Genomic DNA, 18712 nt, shown 5'->3' with positions numbered 1-18712 from the left:
GTCCCCTTGATGTGCTGGTGCCGGCTCCTACAGGCTCTGAGAGCTGGCTGTACACATTACTTCCTAACTCTGCATTCAATGTCCTTAAGTCAGTAGCTTGAAATTGGCTACAGTGGGTGTATTTATACTGTGGAGATTAGTGAAGAGTAAAAATCAAGGCTTTATTTTTAGAGAGCCAGTTGCTAAACATTTACCAGTACACCACTGACTAGAAAACAGGTCATGGGTCACGCAGAGGAAAGTCCCAGAGAGCATCAGTAATACCAGCTGAATTATTAAGGCATTTGAGTCAGAAGGGGAGGAAAAGGTCAACATGTCCTCTGCTAAGTAGGACAATGCCAGAAGATGGGGAGTTAGACAAAGGAGCTTCATTCTCAGGAAAGCAAGTGTTCTACAAATATTTGAGGGCCCGCTATGATGTAAGGGTAAAATTTAGAATTGCATTGTTATCTGCCTCCCTTTCTCCTTTTTAAATTCCTACCCCAAATGCAGTTGGGTTCAGTGCTGGATCACCCAGTAGGTAGAACAAGCAGGTGTTAATGTACCAGCAATGCAGCAGGAGAACTAAGGAAAGAAGAAAACAGTATACGTGACTTTATGTATACAGATATGTATCCATGCATGCACCAAAGTGTTAATCACAGGGAAATCATAACTTTGGGCTTCTTTATACTCATTTTATGATTCCCTATTGTTTTTATTTTGAATGACTTCAATTGTTTTGAGCTACATGGTCATTACACGTGGATTGGGAAACACCAACATTTCTTCTGTAAATAGGTGTTAAGTCCAGCCCCGATGAGCCTTGCACCTGTCCAGGGCGATTTAAAGTTAATTTACTGTTGGTGAAACGGCAGGGTGGAGTTGCCGGCGTATCTTCGTTTCAGGTTTCTGATGAGAGCGGACAAGTTGAAATTTGTCCCAGCCAAGAGGAAGGAGCTTGGCATGTTTGTTTCCACAAGCAGGATCCTTGGGGCAAAAAAAGGGACTTCCCCAGTTCGATCCCGTTTGAGTTTTACTCATGCTCCACTGTCCTCTCACTGTCTTGTAGGAATATTTGGAGAGTGTTGGGGATTTTAAAGAAATCTTTTTATCTAGGAAAATTTCAAACATTATACAAAACCAACGTGTATATCCAAGAAGTGCTAATCACTCATTGTTCAGCCTGTCCATTCAAGTCCTATCCTTTTTTATCTGTAACAACCAAACCTCCCCTTTCAAACTGGATGATTTGCAGCAAATCTCAGATACATCATTTCGATGGTAAATATTTTCATATGTATTTCTAAAAGGTAAGAACCCCTTTTAAAAACATAACCCTTATCTGTTAATTGCTGAAAAAATTTAACAGTGTGTTATTTTCCGTTGAACTATAATATTTTATGGTGCACAGTTAGAGGAATAAATTCAGTTATCTAACCACAGATAAAATTGTTGCATCCTGTTTGTTGCCAGGTAGATGAAAATTTGACATTGTGTTTCCTGGAAGGATTCAGTTTGCCGGGGTGGGGTGGATTTTGTTTGTTTGTTTTGCCAGTGCCTGTTATTGTTTGTTTATGATTAATTTTTAACCATTTCTTCATGGTGTGAGACTTGAAACTTCATTCTTGTAATGCGCCCAAAATGTGCTTGGGGATCACCCCAGACTCACTGGCTTAGAAGTGACTTGTATTTCACCTCCTATGTAGTTTTTGTCTTGAGATTGAGAGTTTGAGAACACTATTAAAAGAATTCCACCCTTCTTTCCTCTGCAGCCACTCGGGTGAGAGCATGCAAGCTAGCACTCATCCTGAACACACATAGGAAGTGGGACTGGGCTCAGGCTGGAGGCCTGGAGGGACTGTATTCAAGGTTGAACCTGGGCTGGGGCGCGCCTGGGTGGCTCAGTCGTTAAGCGTCTGCCTTCAGCTCAGGTCATGACCCCAGGGTCCTGGGATGGAGCTCTGCATTGGGCTCCCTGCTCGGGGGGAAGCCTGCTTCTCCCTCTCCCACTCCCCCTGCTTGTGTTCCCTCACTCGCTGTGTGTCTCTCTGTCAAATAAAGAAAATCTTTAAAAAAAAAAAAAAGGTTGAACCTGGGGTTTAGAGGAGGTTCCCAGGAGGGGTATTGCTGAAATTTGTGCGGTTTGCCATTCCAGACAATCTTTAGACCGATGCCCCTGCATTTCAAATTACTCACAAAAACAAAGGAAAAGATCCTGAATCTATTTAGTATCACTCTTGTTTGTCAAGCATTCCTGGGGATCAAACCGGTTGAAACATCAGTGAATTCTTACCTCTGTAACTGCCAGGACTGGCTTACTCTTGTCAGTATTAGGAGTTTTTCAGTTTTATGAAAAACGTGCTTCAGATGCACTTTATACATTTTTGTCTTCTTTGACAGAATACTATCATGTGATATTTTCTAGTAATTTAGGGACATTACTAATATCTGTTTTTATAATGGGTTGTGTAAGTAATGGTGTACAAATGGTTGCACCTTTGTTTTTTAGTCGGTGGATATTTGTTATGCATCAGCTATGTGCAGGATGGAACTTTTTAAAAAGGGTCCAAATATTTCATTCAAAATTCTTTAAAAATACTTTTGTCTTTTTAAAAGCTGTGGTTAAAATCATGTTGGAAACCACCTAACTAATGTTTGGGTGAGTTCCTTAACTTCTCATCCTCGGTTCTGTCATTTTTGCCTATTGCATTGGGTTAGGAGAATTAAATCAGATATTGCATGTAAAGCTCCTAGCGCAGAACTCGGCACATAGTAAGCCCTTAATGTTAGTTGGAACAGAGCTGCTGCTGGATTAACCCATTTTTTGTAGACCTTGGAATAAGCTCCTGAATTCTTATAAACTGACCATTGATTGGCAAGTTGGTAGCTCTGAAGTCTTTTAAAAAGTTTGGCCTGTGCACGTATGTCCACATAAAATTGCACAGGCCAATATACCACTTTAGTACAAGTGTACTACACTCAATTCAATTTTAGGCAAGGCTTAGTTTTTGCTTGGGAAATGCTTCACTCTGGCATAGGTCAGTTATATAATAACAAGTAAATGAATAACCTGTCCAGTTTAGAGCTTTAACGCTCACTCTAAAGTTTAGATGCTTTTGTTTGATTTTTATGTTTGTTACGAGCAAAAGGAGGAGTTGTTAGTTATTTCCAGTGTTCAGCTTTTTGTGAAACATTTTCAGTAAATCTTTCCAAGTTACTGAATCTGTTTTGATTCCAGAAATCCCCGGATTGCAAGGAAAGCTGTTCAAAAAACAGTTAGAATTTGCACCTACTCTCTGTGAGTCAAACTTTTCTCCATCTTGTGTAATCCATACAAAGTACAAAAATAAATTGGATGCTGAAGTTGATGAGACTACAGCTATCGTCTATAAGTGACAACTGTCTAGCCTTTACAGTCATCAAAACAGCGTTGTTTTTGTAGATGAACTTTACATTAAATGTGTAATGCATTTTGTAAAGTAAACCAATGTAAAGATGTTGCTTTTATCTCTTTCATATGTGAAGTCCAGAGTTCAGATGTAATAAATTTCCACTGCTAAGTTGTTTGGAAAATATTACCTTGATGGGGAAGGGCACTCTGTCCCCAAACTAAATGGCACTAGATAAATAAAATATTTTGCGGTGCCGGGTGGCTCAGATGGTTAAGTGTCTGCCTTCAACTCAAGTCATGATCCCAGGGTCCTGGGATCGAGTCCCGCATCGGGCTCCCTGCTAGGCGTGGAGCCTGCTTCTCCCTCTTCCTCTGCCTTTCTCTCTCTCTGTCTCTCATGAATAAATAAATAAAATCTTTGAAATATTTTGAATACTCATATTTTTAAAGTTGCAACCTCTTTTCCAACTAGATATTACATTTAGCTGTGCCTTTGATAAAAATTTTTATAGTAAAAGAAAACATTTATTACTAATGACAGTGATCGTCACTTCTGGAAACTTGCCAGCGATGAGCCAGAAGGCAGCTGAGAACCTGGAAGGAAGCAAACACTTATGAGCCACCCAAATCACTCTTTGGTGTGATTAAACGTTGGAAAGTAGATAAAATTGGAGATGCTTTTGCATCTTGCATTCAGAGTACTTCCTGTGCTCTCTCTGAGTCTATTTACTCTTACCAAAGGCACAGTTTTTAACAGACTTGATTTTCTGGTTTCTCTGCATTCATATCCAGCAGGTTTGGGATAGACATACCGCAGTAACATTGATAGCAAGAAATTAACAGCATTAGCCCAAAAGCAAGACAGAGAAAGCTAAAATAGAGACAAAAGAATACTCAAGTCATAGTAGCCTGGGAGGCACAGATTCATGTGGTTCCTGAGGGCATCAGTCTATAATGGGCACAAATATTGATTCTCATATGCCCATCAGTCATCAGGAAGAGCTAAATTTTTTTTACTGTTTATTTTCTTTAAAAATATGGGGAAGTGGGTCATGCATTTTAGAAAGATTTTCTTCAAAAACAATTATAACTTGGCAGTTATATTTTATTTATTTTTTAAAAGATTTTACTTATTTATGTGTGTGAGAGAGAGAGCGCACAAGCAGGGAGGGAGGGGCAGAGGGAGAGGGAGAAACAGACGCCCCGTTGAGCAGGGAGCCCACCTCGGGGCTCAATCCCAGGACCCCGGGATCATGACCTAAGCCGAAGGCAGTCATTTAACTGACTGAGCCACCCAGGCACCCCAATTTGGCATTTATATTTTAAAAAGTTATCTATAAAATGAAGGGATTAGGCCAGAGCTTCATATATGCATAAAATCTGCTTTATTAAGATATAATTCATATGCAATTCACCCATTTAAAGTGTGCAATTAGGTGGTTTGTAGCGTTTTCACAGAGTGCAACCATTACCACAGTCAGTTTTAGAACACTCCGTAGGCCCCCACCCTGAAAATTTATTGGCGGTCACTCCTTTTTGCCCCACAACTCCCAACGCCAGGCAACCACTAATATTTCTGCCTCTTACAGATTTACCTATTGTAAAGTGGACATTTCATATGTTGGAGTCATACAATAGGTGGTCTCTTGTGATTGGTTCCTTTCACTTAGCATAGTGTTTTCAACGTTCATCTATGTCTTAGTGCATATCAGCATTTCATTCGTTTTTATTGCCAAATAATACTTCATTGCCTGGAGATAGCATAGGTTATTGATCCATTCATCAGTTGGTGGACATTCAGGTTGTTTCCACTTTCTGGCTATTATGAGTCTGCTATGAACATTCATGTACTACTTTTTATGTGGACATGTGTCCATTTCTCTTAGGTGTGTACCTGAGAGTGAATTTGTTAAATCATATACTAGCTTACGTTTAACCTCCTGCAGAACTGTCAGACTGTTTTCCAAAGTGACTGCACTACTTTATATTCCCACCAACAGTGTGAGAGGGCTCCCAATTTCTCCACATCCTCACCAACACTTGGCATTTTCCATTTTTTAAATTACAGCCACTCTAGTGGGTTCGAAGTGGTATCTCGTTGTGATTTTGATGCGCATTTCCCTCAAAGTGCTCTTACGTCTCTCCAACACTCACATCCTGTGGTTTTAAACTTTTTTGTAGGTTTGAGTGTCATCTCGTTTAATGATAAGGTTCTTGAATGGCTAGGAAGTCTTAAGCTTAACTTTCCGATGGTTATTGTGCCTAAGAGGGAACCCTGCTTAGAGCTGCCATTCATAAATAGTAAAGGATTGTTTTAAATGGTGTCTGGTCCTAAGACAATGTGGATTTCACTCATAGCAGAGTTTTCACTCTTTCCTGATTGTTCTTGATTAACGATCAGTCCTTGCAGACTGGAATGTTAAGTGCCAAAAGGGGCAAGTTTACGGCCGTATCCCAGCTCTGTGCCACAGTGCCTCTCACTGTCATAAATACCTGTTCATGAATCAGTGGATCCATCAGCATGTAGTTGCTCTCAGATTATTTGAAGAGGGGCTTGTGATCTCTTCTTTCTTTCAGCTTGCAATGCCATGTGAGCAGTTGGCATATCTTTCCTCAGTCCCCACTCAGCTCGACTTTAAAGATTTGCCAGACTTTCACAGTCAAGCTAAAGTGCATGAACAAAGCCCATTTCTGGTAAACCTTTTGTTCTGCCCGGTGGTGCCACCTAGCCCGGCAGTTCTCCCTGAAGCCTCCAATTAACCACTCCCTGGTATTGAATTGTCGGTAGCATCCCCGGAGTAAGTACGTATGCTCTGGTGGCTTATCAAGACAGAAAGCTAAACCTCTTGGTGGTTTAAACTGGGATTTGTTTAAGCAGGTAATGAGATTGCCATCTTGAGCTTCAGTGCAGGGCATTAGATAGCTGGAGGAACCATTCTTGGGTGGACGCTCTGGTTAGTTCTGGGTTCTGAAATGATCACGTTGGAAATAATCACACAGGGCCACCTTACTCTTGTCCCTTGGTACATCTCTACAGGATCTTCTTTTTAGTCAAGGGACTGTATTTCTGATGATGAAGGTGGCGTTATTAAAGCCGAGGACCACATGCAAGGTTGATACTTACCTCCTGTTGCCTCTATATGGGGCAGAACAAACAGCTTCTTGGTGAGAAATAGGGACAATGACCTTAACTGTCTGTAATTGCCCCCCCTCCGGAGACCCTTCCTTACCTTGACAATGTGACTATGGACTGGGACACAGTTTTCATCTGCCTGTCATTTCTCCTCCTTAGGACCTAGTACAGAAATCCAGGGCTTGATTGTGAGGATGACAGGAATAGAATGAGCTCGGTGGTCGCTAGAGTGACATCCCTCCTTCTGCTCTGATTTTCTCTCGTAAGAGCGGCAGGGAGAGGCTCCAGGACCTTGGGAAAGAAACCACGCCTCACTGAACTGCTCAGGGACTTGAGGAAGATGCTCAAGGAAAAGTGTTTTTCACCTCATGGGTTTGACATTTTGGCTCCCCTCATATGTAGCTTCATCTTGCCCCTGCTTCCTCCTGGCCAGGTTCAAGCTAAGAATACATTTATGGGTAACACCAGAATGGCGCCCTGCAAGACCTGTTGTTGTTTTTTTTCCTCTCTCATTCTCTCAAATCTTAACCTAAAAAAAAAAATAACACAGCTTTTATGTTGGTGTTTCTGTTTGTTGTTCAGATTTCATGTGGTTGTCTGTGTCAAGGTCGGCCACATGGGTTGCAAATCAAAGAACATCTTCCTGCCTGACCTAAATACACCAGTACTGTGTCGTGAGCTAACTTCTTTACCAAGGAATGCATCGTTACCTTTGACATGGGATCACTGGGAGAGAGAAGCACATTGACGAAACTTAATCATATGTGGAACGTTTCTAAACCCATGAGCATGGGTTTAGTCGTGGGTGGATGATACCTGGAAATTCAAAAGCTGTGTTTAAAATTTAAAAATCACCTGCGGCGCTCATGGTATAAATTGTCCATTAATAATTTAATTAACAAGCAATTAGATGTGTTCAGGTCCCTTTGGGGAATGGGAACGTCTGCCAGGTCATTGCCAGGTACTACCCCAGTGGCCCGCCTCAGAGCTCTCTCACAGTTAAAAGCAAGAGCAACCCATTCAAACTTTGATTTCTCACTTTTAAGTTGTGCTCTAGCTTCTTACAGCATTCGTTTTGATTCAACTAGAACAGCAGTTTTGAACTTGACCAGTGAGAATTACAGCCGCCTCCCGCCCTCACCCCCTGGAAAACATTTTCCATTTTCTCCAGTCCCGCTGCATCCCAGTCTCTGGGCCATGGCCAGGGAGCCCATATTTTTAACAAGTACCTTCGGCAGTTTTTATAATGAGGCAAAGTTGAGAAACCATGTGGTTGAATATAGCTTGTCCTTTTTAAAAATAAATGTCATTAAAACTTGGACTTTAAATTTAGTTGCAACTAAATACTCAAATTGAAGTTGCTTTAAGGAAATACAATTGTAAACAAACCATAGCTACCCAGTTCAAATTGCAAATGCAAAGCAGACTGCAGGCCGGTGTCTTGTCAGTTCTAACCTGTGACTGGGTGAGGCGCAGAATGTAAACAGAGGCGAACTGCCCTGGACCCCCAGCGCTCGACCTTGATGTGCTCCTTCCTCCCTATGAAATTCAAAGCTATAGCTTTTAACTCCGTTGGTATAAAGACAAATGTGTTAATAGGACATATTACAACATTGTCTTTGACCTGAAAGTTTGTATGTTTTCTTCTAATTTTAAAAGAAATTACAATATTTTCACCAGTGCCCAAAAAGGTCACAGGCCCTAGGCACTGAGTCTATTGCGTGTAGCTGAGCGGAACTGGTGAAATCCAGGTGTTAGTTCTGGGGGCTGATGTGATGATATTTCTGCCGGCCTCAGAAGTTCTGAAAGGAATCCTCGCTACTTGCTTTTTTTCCTCTCATATATGAGAATATGATCAGCCTTTCTTTTTTTTTTTGATCAGCCTTTTTGTTCCCGTCCCGGTCCCCATGAGAGGGAAAAAGCTGACAGCACTCAGAGGCTATGCCAGTGGCAGGAGGGTTATTGTCACACGGGGATGTGTGGCCTTTCCCACGGTGATCCTTTCCCGCAGAGGATCATTCTGCGCCTCACCCAGTCACAGGTTAGAACTGACAAGACACCGGACTGCAGTCTGCTTTGCATTTGCAATTTGAACTGGGTAGCTATGGTTTGTTTACAATTGTATTTCCTTACCTCTGCCCCGTAAGTGCTTCTTGAATGGCCAAGTTTAACCTACAAGGTTTCGCCCTGACGGTAGTGCAGGAGGGTAAATCAGGACTCTTCCTTCCCTCAATTCCCACCAGTCAAGTGTCTAACCGACGAAACAGCTTTGTTCTTGGGGGTCAGGTGTGCCTTGTCATTGATAGCTTGTGTCTAGTGGATTTCAATAAGAGGCCTGACATGAGCAGGGTGTTGCTTGAGCAGGGAAGGGGCTGTGGGGCTGGGGAATGCAGGCACCTGGTTCCCGTGGGCAGGAGCGCAGATCTGAGGTCAGCTCCCTGAAGCAAAGGTAAAATAATTTTTTTCTTTTGCATCGTTACAGTGAAGTTTTTGATTGAGAATTCTAAAATAACTCAGATTATTGGGCACCTGGGTGGCCCAGTCAGTTAGGCATCTGACCGGCTCAGGTCATGATCTCAGGGTCCTGGGATGGAGCTTAGAGCCCTGCGTCGGCCTCCCTGCTAAGCAGGAGTCTGCTTCTTGCCCTCTCCCCCAACCTTTCTCCCCCTCCCCCCCTGCTCGTGCTCTCTCTCTCTCTCAAATAAATAAATAAAATCTTTATACATAAATAAATAAATAAAATAACTTTGATTATGAGGATTAAATGTGTTATTGTAAGCAATTGAAAAGCATCATCAGAAAAGCCAGAAGGAGAAAAAAATTACCCTAACCCACGACCCAGAGATAACAGCTATTAACATTTCCACCTAAAGTTTCTAGTCTTGTATTCTGTGCACAAATAGCTATTTAATTTTTATACAAAATTGTAATCATGTACAGTGTACCATTGAACCACCTGCCCTTTTCACCTAACAACATATAATGAACATTCTCCTCACATCATTAAATGCCATCCTACAAAATGATTTTAATGGGGGTATTTTGTTCCTTTGTGTTAATGGGTGATCATTTATTTAACCCACTCTGTATGTTTGGACAATAATTAATTTTCTCACTCTCGATAGTAAAAGTTCAGTGATTTTTTTTTTAAGATAAATTTTTGAATGCATGCATAGTTATTTCTTTAGGGTACAGTGGAACTGATACATTAAAGAATATAGAAGGAACCTGGAGCTTTTTTAACAGGTCTTTCCAAAAAGCCCATGTTTCCATTCCCACCAGTGCTCTGTAAGTGCTTGTGTCCTTGCCCCCTTGCCAACACTGGGGAATGCCATGTGACTAAAATGCAAACGAAGAGAACCTGGTGTGCGTTAATTTGAAAGAGAGCATGACTCAAGTTTCTTCACATAGAATATTTAATGTTTAGCAGATTGCTCTGTGTGCAATAATTATGGGTTCCTCTACAGTGTTACCGAAACCCTTTTATTAAATTTTACATTTACCACTTTCTTCAAGGTCCTTAAATAGCTCTTAGGTTTTCAGCTCTTATGTTTTACGCAGTTAAAAGTATCGTTTTGGAGGGCTCTGTGTGTGTGTGTGTGTGTGTGTTGAGGATGATGGGATATGAGAAGTAGACAGAACCTCGGTGATCGGTGAGCCCACTTCCAGCTTACAGCTTAGTCAATGGCTCAAGGAAGAAACTTGCCCACGACCATCCTATCTGTCCGGATGCTGTCACTGCAAGTGACAAGCTGCTCAACTCAGACAAACCTTGCAAAATGGGGAGCTTACTGGCTCATGAAACTGAAAATGGGTCCAAACTACTGGGACTGACCTTGGGCAATCCTTGATCTTTCTAAGCCATAATTTTCTTATCTGTAAACAGGATGTTGGACTTGACCTAAGGTCCCTTTCACCTCTTAAAGTTAAATGTTTCTATGACTATATTAGCAAAGACTGCATTATACTACCAGCTAAATTTAGACATGGTGAAGGGAAGGCTAGTCCTCAGAGAACTAATTTTTTTTTAAAGATTTTATTTATTTATTTGACAGAGAGACAGAGAGAGAGGGAACACAAGCAGGGGGAGTGGGAGAGGGAGAAGCAGGCTTCCCGCCGAGCAGGGATCCCAATGCGGGGCTCGATCCCAGGACCCTGAGATGGTGACCTGAGCTGAAGGCAGTCGATTAACCAACTGAGCCACCCAGGTGCCCCAAGAACTAATTTTTTAAGAAATACAATTCTATTACACACTCAGATCTAAGTTAACAAAGTTTGGGTTTTTTTTAACATGTAGAGGTCCTTAGGCAACTTAAACATAACAGTATTCATGTAGCGTAAAAACATCAGTGCTTTTTTTTTTTTTAATTTTATTTATTTGAGAGCAAGCACACGCACGAGCAGGGTGGAAGGGCAGAAGAAGAAACAGGCTCCCTGTTCAGTGGGGGCCCAACTCAAGGCTCAATCCCAGGATCCCAGGACCCCAGCATCATGACCTGAGCCGAAGGCAGACACTTAACCACCTGAGCCCCCCAGGGGCCCCAAAATATCAGTGCTTTAAAAGTCTTTTTTTTCCTATTGATTATACAAACCTCAAATGTCTTTTCTACCCATTCGTTAGCTCAACAAATCTATTTGTGGGGCACCTGGGTGGCTCAGTCCATTAAGTGCCCGACTCTTGATTTCAGCTCAGGTCATATCTCAGGGTCCTGGAATCGAGCCCCGAGTTCGGCTCCACGCTAAGCACAGAGTCTGTTTGTCCCTCTCCCCCTGCTCTTCCCCCCCACTTGCACGCTCTCTCAAATAAATAAATAAAATCTTTTTTAAAAAATCTATTTGCAAGTAGTGGGAAAAGAAATTCAATCCCACTGTTCCCCATTCACAATGATTTCAACAAATTCCAGCTTGGTGGAACCTCGAGAGATGTGTTAAACTGTGCAGGACAGCAACTGCTTGCTGAGTGAGACTTGTGCCCAGAGGCGCTAATCTTAAACACAGGAAGAAATACTAGTATTAGTGAACTTTGCCTCACCAGGAACACCTTAAAGCTCTGGCTGGTTGTTCAAAAGGAGGAGGTTTTCTACTGTCAGGCTCCCTTAGCCCTTTAAAATTGTTTCTTTGGTAGGAAATCTTTTCTGCATTGTGGTTGTTGGGGGTTCTTTTTGGTCTTTGCTCATTGATGCTATTTGGAGTTCACTGTGTAACCCTTGAAATTTACTGCAGGAAGCACGGGTGCCTCTCAGAGACTATTCTGGTGTTCCAGAAAGGTCTTTAAGAAACAGGCTTTGTTTTAAAGCCATCGACTACCAATAAAAATTTAAATATCTCCATCACAGTATTTGGAATACAGATTCATTTCACGGTTTTAAATTACTACCAGATAGCCAATCCTGGTTTGTGTTTGGAGAAATTTTTAGACAGAAATACATGCAACTGGACCTACATATCTTTTTATTAATGCTCAGCTACCACATGTTTATCAGCGATACTGGAAGTCCCTGGATCTCCAGATCCCTGGATCTGGTCCTGCAGGAGAGGGAGGGTTCCAGGGGAAAAACTACCCAGATTTTGATGGAGGGTATATTAGTCAGGATAGGCAAGTCATCTGCATAAAAACCGTCAAATCTCAGTTCCTTAAAACAACAAAGGTTTATTTCTCATTCACACTATAAACCCATTGAGGGGGTGGCTGGGGGCTCCATTCTGGCTCATCCTCACTCTGACCCAGATGACCCAGATGATGCCAAGTCATTATCTTGGATTTTGCTGTTCATGGTAACAGAGAAAGAGTTCTGAAGGGTCTCACCCCAGCCATAAGTGCTCTTGCCTAGAAGTGACATACACCATGTCCATGTACATTCACTGACCGGATTAGGCATGTTGCCCAGCTCGATTATAAAATGGCCAGGAGCCGCAGTCTGACCCCATGGGCTGGAAGGAAGAGAACCAGAACTATTTGGCCAGCAGCACTAGTGACTACCACAGTTTACTCTTCTGATTACCAGATAATTGCCTTGCTCTCCCAACTGCAGGCGAAATATAGGCATTCCCATCCCAAAGTAGACAGCCCCAAAGCCTCACCCAGTCATGGCATCTGGATGATGTGCGGGGGGATCTAAATTAGGGGGTGATACAAAGTGGTTTCGACATCAACTCTGGATGTATGTCCTCTTGAGCTAGAGACTTCTGAACTAAAAGAGGGCAATTACCTGCTGTGTCCCCTCCCCCACATTGTATATTAAATAATGGTGAAAGAAAGATTGGAAAACCCAGTATACATTCCTATTCAGAAAGGAGGTGGATGGGAGACCTCCATTATTGGTCCTCAGTCGTTCTAAAGTGCTGAAGCAATTCTGAAATGCATCTGGGCTCCATGACTTGTAGGTAGAGGAAATAACCTCCTGGATCACAACTAAGGTGAGACTGAAGAATATGCCCTTTGTAGGAGCTGAGCCACTTTCTCAGCTGACTTTAGAGGGTTGGGGGCTCAGGCGTTCTCTGGCAGTACAACTCTTTTTAAAGGGAAGTAAGTTTCCTATCTAACTCTAGTTTATTTCCATATGCCAAGCCCTCAGTCCTTGGCATACTTACCTTCACTGGATGCCTTTGTAGTTTTGCTTCCATTTCTTTATTGACTTAATTGATGATACTTTGAACCTCTCAGCCTCTGGTGGGGAAGCCACACTGCTGGTCTCTTTTTCCCTGGGGTATTCTAATTGAAAGAATTAAGTAAGAAGGGGCACCTGGGTGGCACAGTCGTTAAGCGTCTGCCTTCGGCTCAGGTCATGATCCCAGAGTCCTGGGATCGAGCCCCGCATCGGGCTCCCTGCTCGGCGGGAGGCCTGCTTCTCCCTCTCCCACTCCCCCTGCTTGTGTTCCCTCTCTCTCGAGAGGTCAAATAAATAAAATCTTAAAAAAAGAAAAAAAGAATTAACTAAGAAGCCATGACCTTAACTGCATCTTTACTTGGAGACTTTGTAACCCTTTCAAAGTATTAAGAGTGAGTGTGATAGCCTATTCTCTTCCTTTGAACCTTACCCTCACCCCACAGCTAAGTGCTAATTGTCCTCTCTCATGCAAAGCCTTTCTCCTTTCTCATTTTTCATTGTTTATCTGTTGGGGAAGAGAAGCAGCTACTTTTTCCAGCCCTGCAAGTCTGACCTGACGGACCCTATTCCCTCTTCTTGTTTGTAAATGAGTCAGTTACTTTCTGGGTGCACTTTTTTTTTTAATGGTAAATTCCTTTTTATTTTTTTAATTTAAATTCAATTAATTAACATATAGTGTATTGTTCATTTTCAGAGGTAGAGTTCAGTGATTCATCAGTTGCATATAACACCCAGTGTTCTTTACATCACGTGCCCTCCTTAATGCCCATCCCCCAGCTACCCCATCCCCCAACCCCCCTCCCCTCCAGCAATCCTCAGTTTGTTTCTCGGTGCACCTTTTAAAACGCAGCCAACGGGGTGCCTGGCTGGCTCGGTCAGTAGCGCATGCAACCCTTTATCCCAGGGTTGTAAGTTCAAGCCCCAAGTCAAGTGTAGAGCCTACTTTTACAAAAATAAATAAATAAATAAAAATTAAAAAATAAAATGCAGCCGACAGTAACCAACACATGCTACTAACATTTGACTTTCAGTCTCTTTCACAGTGTCTACTAATTTTTTAGGTATGTTATCTGCCTTTCAAGTTATCATACATGATGGTTTTATCAAATGCTTTACCAGCCTCCAAAATCCGTTTCCTCCCTCCCTGCTGCCTGACCTTTTTTGTTGCTGTTGAAGTCACTCCATTTCAAGTAACAGTCAGCTTAGGGTCTGCTGCAGTAACGGATGATACCCAAGTCTGGGTGGTTTAAAGAACAAAGGTTCATTTCGTGCTCATGCTGTATGTACATTGAAGACCAGCTACGTCCTCACTCCAGGACCTAAGCTGACAGATCAGCCAACATCTGGAATATTCCCGTTGCTGTGGGAAAGCGCTGGAGGGTCTCATGCCTGTAATTAAATGTTCCAGCCGGGGAGTGACAACCTATATGTCACTGGCTCACCATTAAAGCAGTTTTCCTTCAGCATTTTTGGGCTCCATCTATCTTGAGACATATAAATCTAGTTGGTTCTCACAGCTATATCGTATTCCATCATGTAAGTATATTACATTTTATTTACATATTGATGGGTGTCTACATTGTTACCAGTTTTCATTGTTAAAAATTACCACAGTGAACATCTTTGTGTATGTTTCCTGGTGCACATGTGCCAGACTTTCTTTGGAAAATAGTTCCTTTTGTTCTTTGTTATTATGATGATTCTTTATAATATGCTAAGAGAAGGTGGAGCTAAAGTCCACTACTTATCTGTAGCCCCTTGTTTGATAAATGTTGGCTTCTCATTTATACACATCTCACTATGGTAGAAACCATCTTGAATGAGTAAATCAGTTGTTTGTGAAAGTCTTCTTGTGCACTTTAAGCCTTGTCTCCTGCTGAACATCTTTGATGAATATTCTAGAAATTCTTAAAAAATTACATCTGGTTGAAGAAGGAGTAGAGGGTGAATGCAGACATTCTGTATCTAGACCCAGCATCACTCCTGACAAACACAGAACAGAATCTTATCAGTGGCTCAGCTGAATTTATCAAAGCAGTTGGATAGTCTGGATTGAAGAAGACATGAGTCATGGATGATAGCTGCACCGGGACGTTCTTCCTTCCCCTTGGCTTTTATCTCCGTCCATGGCTTATGGTTAGGAAGTGTAAGCTTTGGGTAGACCTTGATGTCAGAAAGATGAATAAAACTGTGCATTCAAAAATCTGATAGTTTCTATAAAAGCATTAAAATGTGAATAGAGAAGCTTTGCGCAGTGGCAGTATGTAGCCAATGAGGTTTATCCGAGGCGCGATTATTGCTAATTAAAATGTGAATAGAAGAGCATTTATTTTTTTCATGAGGGTAAGAAAGGAACATAGGTAAGTGAAAGCAGTTTCTATTGCCATTTAAACTAATGCAGTGTTCCGATCTTTATTCCCTTTTACCTTAAGCAAAACTACCGATATAACTGCATTTTCAGAACTCTACACTTTTCCCCACTGTTTTCTGAGTTGCCAACAAAAGCTTTGAAATGAGCAGGAGGTGAAGCAGGAAAGACAGCAGGATTTTAAATAACTTATGAAATGTTTAGGTGTCCCTGTCACGTTTTTAAAAGTGAGAACGCTTTGCAGTCGCTTGTACTTACCAATGGCCAACCAAATAAAAAGCCATGGAGGGACTCTTCATTTCCAAGGGCTGGTGACAGCTGTGGCTGGGTGAATACTAGATTTCGACTACAGAACTAGATTATTTTCTGGGTTTCACACAGCTTGTTCTGTCCATTCTGTGCTGGGATGTCTCCTGTTTTCCATTGTCCCTGAATTCCTCTTTTGTTTGTTTGTTTGTTTATATATTTATTTATTTATTTTACTTCTGCATGTACTGAGTGATCTGAGTGTAGACTTTTCTCCATCCCCTCCCCTAATTTCTAGCCTCCACTCATACAGCCTGTCCATCCTGCCACCTGCTAAAGATATTAACAGCCTGGAGGGATAGCCTTCTCTATCTTTCAGCAAGCTCACGTAATCATAAACATAGGGGTCTCCCTTCCACCTGCTTTCCTTCTTTCCTGCCTTCCTTCCCTCCTTTTCTTTTTTTTTCAAACCAAATAGGGTAAATAAATTATTTGCACTTCTTGGCATCTTTTACTTTTCTCATTAACAGAAGCTTAGGGCTCTCAGGCAACTGATAAGATCTCATTCATTCTTTTCAATGACTGCCCGATATTCCATGGTTTGGAAACAATAAACTTTGTTGAACAGTTTTCCTGTTGCAGGGCATGCACTTTGTTTTCAGGTTTTTGTTTTTGTGTTGTGTTTTTTTTTTTAAGTTTTTATTCATTTAAGTATTCTCTACACCCAGTGTGGGTCTGGAACTCATGAATCAAGAGTCACAAGGTCTTCTGACTAAGCCAGCCAGGTGCCCCTGTTTTTGTTTTTTTTTTAATTTGGCCACTGTAAATGGTGCTGCAAATGAACATTCTTTTTTTTTCCCTTTTTTATTTAAATTCAATTTAGTTAACATATAGTGTATTATTAGTTCCAGGGGTAGAGTTTTGTGATTGTTAGTTGCATATAACACCCAGTGCTCATTACATCAAGTGCTTTCCTTTAATGCTTATCACCCGGTTACCCCATCCCCCCCCACCCACCATCCCCTCCAGCAAACCCTCAGTTTGTTCCCTAGAGTTAAGAGTCTCTTGTGGTTTGCCTCCCTCTCTGCTTTTTTTTTTTTAAAGATTTCATATTTTTATTCATGAGAGACAGGGAGAGAGAGAGGCAGAGGCAGAGAGAGAGGCAGGCTCCCCACAGAGCAGGGAGCCCGACGCGGGGCTCGATCCCAGGACCCCGGGATCATGACCTGAGATCATGACCTGAGCCGAAAGCAGACGCCCAACCATCTGAGCCACCCAGGCGCCCTTCCCTCTCTGCTTTTATCTTATTTTATTTTTCCTTCCCTTCCCCTATGTTCATCCGTTTTGTTTCTTAAATTCCACATATGAGTGAAATCATGGTATTTGTCTTTCTCTGACTGACTTATTTCGCTTAGCATAATACCCTCTAGTTCCATTCATGTTGTTGCAAATGGCAAGATTTCATTCTTTCTGATGGCTGAGTAGTATTCCATTGTGTGTGTGTGTGTGTGTGTGTATATATCCACACATCTATATCTACCTATCTATATATATATACACATTATATATATACACACAGCACATCTTCTTTATCTATTCACCTGTCGATGGACATCTGGACTCTTTCCATATTTTGGCGGTTATGAAATTGCTGCTATAAACATTGGGGTGCATGTGCTCATTCGAATCACTGTGTTTTTATCCTTCGGATAAATACCTAGTAGTGCAATTGCTGGGTCGTATGCAATGAACATTCTTATACCTATCCTCAAATACTGGCGCTTTTTAAATATGGTCCAGGAGAGGGATTAGCTGAGTTAAAAATGTATGTGTACTTTTGATTTTAAGAGGTGTTGCTAGAGTTCTTCCAAATGATTAGCCTAACAATGTTCCAGAATACCCTTCCCCCATCCTGTCCAGCAGTAGGTGTCTTTCCTACTATGATAAGAATGGATTATACCTGCAACACTGATTGCATAGCCCAGGCACCTGTTGACATGCCATAAAGTATTTCAGTGGAGATTAAAACTAGGGCTCTGGTCAGCCCACATGATTGGGGGTGGTTGTGATTTTTTTTCTACTCCTGAAAGAATCTGTAGAAGTTTATAGTAGGGAGAGAAGTGGAGACCATTCTACTGCAATCCATTCCTTTCACAGATAAGGGAATTGAGATCCAGAGAGGTGGAGGGAGTGACCGCGAGCTAGTTACCGACTACTGTTTATGGAAAGCAGCTGCAAATCCTGATTTGAGGTTTGACCTATTAGCTACACCATGGGCCATGCTGACTGTGAGTTTTAGAGAAGGGACCAAGAAATGTCATCTGTGAGTTGAACTGACTGGTAGGGGTGAACTATTTCCAGTTTTCTATTATCTCCTGCTAGGACAAGCAAGCTTCCCAACCTGCCCTGGTCTGTGTGGGATTTGCTTTGCCATCTTCCACAATTATAATAGGACATTTGTGACCTTGGTCTTGTTAGTGGAATCTGCTGCTCTTAATCTTTGGGGAGTTTGGTGCTTTATTTTTCTATATTTGTTCAGAGTTAGTGCTTCCAAGGGTGGAGCTGCTGGCTTGGATTACAGCTCAAAGGACAGCAGTGAAGCACTGGAGGAAACATTGCACGCACAGGGATGGCTTCCTGCTATGTACCTCTCCCCCCACCCTCCCCAACTTCCCGATGGAGAGGGCTGAACAGGAGGGCAGCCCAGAAAAAAAACTGGAGGTCTGGAGGTCTCCCTCGTGTTCCTGGCCATGTAATCTCGGGGTGGGACAATGCACAACTTGACTAGGGCTCATAGGGATATTCTCCAGGGCTGAATAAAATAAGCTTCTTGAAAGAAGTCATTTGAGCTCCCTGTATCTTTAAACTCAGCTTTAATATTACAGTTTCAGATTTAGCCTGTGGAGTCTGCCGAGGGAAATGAAAAGGGAGCCCCCAGATTTTGCAGCCTCATTTGGGTCTGCTCAGTGTTCACTGCAGAGCAT

General features: G+C 42.0%; 1 protein-coding gene and 1 non-coding gene across 2 annotated transcripts in view; both read left to right on the top strand.

The window, feature by feature from the left end:
- PANK1 (pantothenate kinase 1) overlaps window positions 1-18712 on the top strand; it is a 54850-nt gene that overhangs the window by 11179 nt on the left and 24959 nt on the right.
- On the top strand, window positions 15358-15497 carry LOC113924018. Its single transcript, XR_003520507.1, has one exon. It is a non-coding gene; the product is annotated as a U4 spliceosomal RNA (small nuclear RNA).

This window comes from Zalophus californianus, chromosome 15 (assembly GCF_009762305.2).
Source record: "Zalophus californianus isolate mZalCal1 chromosome 15, mZalCal1.pri.v2, whole genome shotgun sequence".
Classification (NCBI taxonomy): Eukaryota; Metazoa; Chordata; class Mammalia; order Carnivora; family Otariidae; genus Zalophus; species Zalophus californianus.
The sequence above is the reverse complement of the archived record's forward strand: the minus strand, read 5'-3'. Positions and strand labels throughout refer to the sequence as shown.